General features: G+C 51.7%; 1 protein-coding gene across 1 annotated transcript in view; it reads right to left on the bottom strand.

Annotated features, from left to right (window-relative positions):
* The window catches only part of NALCN (sodium leak channel, non-selective), a 112,469-nt gene that overhangs the window by 94,970 nt on the left and 12,499 nt on the right, over positions 1 to 5,000 (bottom strand). The gene's annotated exons all lie outside the window — the stretch shown is intronic.

The following is a 5,000-nucleotide window of genomic DNA, read 5'->3' as shown; positions in this document are numbered from 1 at the left end:
ACACATCATACACATATACACACAGATACATACACATATACACACAGATACATACACACAGATACATACACACACACACATCATACACATACACACACAGATACATACACACAGATACATACACACAGATACATACACACAGATACATACACACAGATACACACACAGATACACACACACACATCATACACACACACACAGGTACAACACACACATGCACACACAACAACAACAACAACAACCGCCATTCGCCACTAAGTGGCGGTGACGTCACCACGACGCTTGTGCCAGGCCATGTGCACCTTGAGGCTGCCACGTGAAGTGTCGAACGCCCGCTGGCAGGAGGTCACGGGGCAGACCCAGCAGGTGCCACGGGTCGACTGACCGAGATGACCGAGATGACTGGCTGATGCACCACCTGTGCCCCCTACTGTGCCAACTTGCTGTGCTTTAGCCACCCGGCGCTCTGCTCGTTGTTGTGAGCGTCGCTCCTCCGCCCTCCGTTGTTGTTGGAGGGCGACTGCCTCCAACTGCCCAGTAGCGTCCTTCACGAGCCTCCTCCACTGAGGCCGATCTTGACACCGCTGGTACCAGTCATCGGCAAGTCCACTCAGCTCCACGTCCTCCTGTACCACATCACTCCATCTCTTCTCTAGCCCGTGCCGCGCCCGTTTAGCCCCCTCGATCCGACAGAACAAAAGCTGTTGAGGCATGCGGTGGCTGGGCATGCGGGCTACATGACCCAGACAACGCAGCCTTGCCTGCCGGAGGAGCTCACTGATGGGACTTTGTCCAGATCTTTCAAGGACTTGTGAGCTCCTCACACAATCCAGCCTGCAGGTTAAACCCAGGATGGATCGTAGGCAGGCCAGCCTAAATGTTTCCAACCGGCGAAGATGCTCCACTAGGGGGGTCCACGTTTCCCAAGCGTAGAGAAGGGAGGGAATGACCGTGGCCGAGAAGACCTGAAGCTTCGTGCGGAGCGACAGACCAGGTAGCTTCCACACAGCAGCGTTACGCAACCGATGAAAAGTGAGACCTCTGCTGTCAAACCAGAGCCGGTCATGAGCACACTGCCCAGGTATGGGAAACTCTCCACTCTCTCCACAACTGCCCTATCACCAATTGGGAGTTGTGAGGGTGGAGTGTCCGATGGTACAAAATACCCAGGCAGGTGCTTAGTTTTGGTGGGGCTGATGGTAAGGCCCCAACTCTTAGTGGCACGTTCCAGGTTCAGCAGCAGCAATTACCAGATCATCGGCATACATAATGTGCTTGACCAATAGGGAGCCATCCCTTGACCGCACCCGGGCATCGATCAGCCTCCCATTGTATCTGTACCAGATGGAAATTCCCCTGGTACAGCTATTGAAGGCTTCACGAACTACGTGGTCGAAATAGATGTAAAATCATGTGGGAAGGTGGAGTGTTTGATGGCATAACATAGCCAGGCAGGTGATACCTACCACACTCCAGGTTCAGCAGTGGCACCTCCAACTCCTCCTCTAAGTGAGCAGCAATCACCAGATCATCGGCATACGTAACATGTTCTTGGTTCTTTCGGTAAAGTCACGTAGAATGGAAATAATAAAATAATAAAAATAAAACATAATAAAATACAATTCTCACGACGTTTCGGCCACAACGCAAGCAGCCGTCCTCAGGTGAAGACCAGGTCTGTCGAAAAGACAGCGTCTGAATGACACACCACCAGGCTTGGAGCGTATATTTAAGCTGGGTTGGAGGGGGAAGAGCGCCTTGACGCTGCCAAGCCTGGTGGTGTTTCATTAGGACGCTGTCTTTCCGACAGCCCTGTTTCTTCACCTGAGGACGGCTGCTTGCATTGTGGCCGAAACGTCGTGAGAATTATTTTATAGTGTTTTATTTTTATTATTTTATTATTTCCATTCTACGTGACTTTACCGAAAGAACCAAGAAGATGAATCCCTGCAGTCACGAAAGCTTAAAATCGAAATAAAATACATAACTTCGTTGATCAATATCCCTTGACCCGCACCCGGGCATCGATCAGCCTCCCATTGTATCTGTACCAGATGGAGATTCCTCCGGTACATCCATGGAAGGCTTCTTGAACTACGTGGTCAAAAAATGTTAAATAATGTGGGAGCCAGAGGACATCCCTGTCGCACCCCAAGGTGTACAGGGAATGGCTCCAATTCCCGGCCACGAAGTTTTACCCGGGCCCGCTCACCATCATGAAGGTCTTTAAAGATTGTGAGCGGAGAGTCAGGGGCTCCGAAAGCACGAAGAACAACCCAGAGGCCAGGCCTACTGATGGTATCATAGGCCTTGACCAGGTCAATAAAGCAGAGATGTAGGTCTTTTTGTAATTCCCTACACCTCTGCTGTAGCAGACGGACAGAAAATATGGCATCTGTGCAGGACCGCCCTTTCCTGAAACCGCATTGGGGCTCCGCAAGCCTCTCCTCAGCGTGCCTAGCAAGGCGATGTTGAATAATCCTTGCCAGGACCTTTCCCGGCACACTGAGGAGTGAGATGCCCCTGTAGTTGTTACAGTCTGTGCGGTCCCCCTTCTTAAAGAGGGGGACCACCAGGGCATCCTTCCAATCCTGCGCAACCCATCCAGTGGTCCAGACTGTTGTTATGATGTCATGTAGGGCAGTCTGTGCACAAACGCCACCCTCCCTCAGCATTTCGCTTGGGAGATCATCTCTGCCCGGTGCCTTTCCTGGTCTCAGACTCTGGATCGCCTTCAGTACTTCCTCAACAGATGGCACCTCAGCCAGCCACTCACAGGGGGTGACGACTTCTTTCAATATTTGAGGCACCACAGCCTCAGCAGGGTCATCCCCACTTTGCCCCACGATGTTTTCATGGCTGAAGGATTTCCCCTCCGCCAAGACCTCAGAAATGGTAAGCAAATCTGCAAACCTGTTCCCGTGGATCGGAGATCGAGATCACAGTTTTTTCCCCTAATGATGGTGTGCCCGCTCCAACACTCTGAAGATTTAGTGAGTGTAAGTGAGTGAGTGAGTGAGTGTGAGTGAGTGTGAGTGAGTGTGTGAGTGAGTGAGTGTGAGTGAGTGTGTGAGTGGGAGTGAGCGAGTGTGAGTGAGTAAGTGAGCGAATCAGTGAGTGTACGAGCGAGTAAGTGAGTGTGAGTTAGCGAGCGTGAGTGTGAGCGAGTGTGAGTGGGCGAGTATGAGTGAGCGAGTGTGAGTGAGTGTGAGTGAGTGAGTGTGAGTGAGTGAGTGTGAGTGAGTGAGTGCGTGCGAGCGAGTCAGTGAGTGAGCGAGTGTGTGAGTGAGTGTGAGTGAGCGAGTGTGAGTGAGTGAGTGTGTGAGTGAGTGTGTGAGTGAGTGAGTGAGTGTGTGAGTAAGTGTTAGTGTGAGTAAGTGTGAGTGAGTGAGTGTGAGTGAGTGACTATGTGAGCGAGTGAGTGAGAGTGAGCGTGTGTGAGTGTGAGCGAGTGAGTGTGTGAGTGATTGAGTGTGAGTGAGTGTGTGAGTGTGTGAGTGTGTGAGTGAGTGACTGTGTGAGTGAGTGACTTTGTGAGTGAGTGAGTGTGTAAGTGAGTGAGTGTGTGAGTGAGTGACTGTGTGAGCGAGTGACTGTGAGTGAGTGAGTGACTGTGAGTGAGTGAGTGTGAGTGAGTGACTGTGTGAGTGAGCGAGTGAGTGTGAGTGAGTGTGTGAGTGAGTGTGAGTGAGTGACTGTGAGTGAGCGAGTGTGAGTGAGTGACTGTGAGTGTGCGAGCGACGCGAGTGTGAGTGAGTATGAGTGAGTGAGTGAGTGTGTGCGTGAGTGACTGTGTGAGTGAGTGTGTGAGTGAGTGAGTGAGTGTGTGAGTGACTGTGTGAGTGAGTGAGTGAGTGTGTGAGTGATTGTGTGAGTGAGTGAGTGTAAGTGAGTGACTGTGAGTGAGTGAGTGTGAGTGAGTGTGAGCGAGCGAGTGTGAGTGAGTGTGAGTGTGAGTGAGTGAGTGAGTGTGAGTGAGTGTGAGTGAGTGTGAGAGTGAGTGTGAGTGACTGTGAGTGAGTGAGCGAGTGTGAGTGAGTGTGTGAGTGAGCGAGTGTGAGTGAGTGACTGTGTGAGTGAGTGAGTGAGTGTGAGTGAGTGACTGTGTGAGCGAGTGAGTGAGTGTGTGAGTGTGTGAGTGAGCGAGTGTGTGAGTGAGTGAGTGTGAATGAGTGACTGCGTGAGTGAGCGAGTGAGTGTTTGAGTGAGTGTGAGTGTGTGAGTGAGTGTGAGTGAGCGAGTGAGTGACTGTGTGAGTGAGTGAATGTGAGTGAGTGTGAGTGAGTGAGTGTGAGTGAGTGTGAGTGTGAGTGACTGAGTGAGTGAGTGTGAGTGAGTGAGTGAGTGAGTGTGAGTGAGTGTGAGTGAGTGAGCGAGTGTGAGTGAGTGTGAGTGACTGTGAGTGAGCGAGCGAGTGTGAGTGACTGAGTGCGTGAGTGTGAGTGAGTGACTGTGAGTGAGCGAGTGTGAGTGAGTGAGTGACTGTGTGAGCGAGTGTGAGTGAGTGTGAGTGAGTGAGTGTGTGAGTGAGTGTGAGTGAGTGTGAGTGAGTGTGAGCGAGTGTGAGTGAGTGAGTGTGAGCTCCGTACAGGTTGAAGCGAGCCCGCACCACCACTCTGCAGATCTAGTGAGTGTGAGTGAGTGTGAGTGAGTGAGTGTGAGTGAGTGTGAGTGAGTGTGAGTGAGTGTGAGTGAGTGTGAGCTCCGTACAGGTTGAAGCGAGCCCGCACCACCACTCTGCAGATCTAGTGAGTGTGAGCGAGCGAGTGTGAGTGTGAGTGAGTGTGAGTGAGTGAGTGAGTGTGAGTGAGTGAGTGAGTGTGAGTGAGTGTGAGTGAGTGTGAGTGAGTGTGAGCGAGTGTGAGTGAGTGTGAGTGAGTGAGTGAGTGTGAGTGTGAGTGAGTGAGTGTGAGCGAGTGTGAGTGAGTGTGAGCGAGTGTGAGTGAGTGTGAGTGAGTGAGTGTGAGTGTGAGTGAGTGAGTGTGAGTGTGAGTGAGTGA

Source organism: Lampetra fluviatilis, chromosome 67 (genome assembly GCF_964198595.1).
Source record: "Lampetra fluviatilis chromosome 67, kcLamFluv1.1, whole genome shotgun sequence".
Classification (NCBI taxonomy): Eukaryota; Metazoa; Chordata; class Hyperoartia; order Petromyzontiformes; family Petromyzontidae; genus Lampetra; species Lampetra fluviatilis.
Note: the sequence above shows the minus strand (reverse complement) of the source record. Positions and strands in the feature narration are given on the sequence as shown.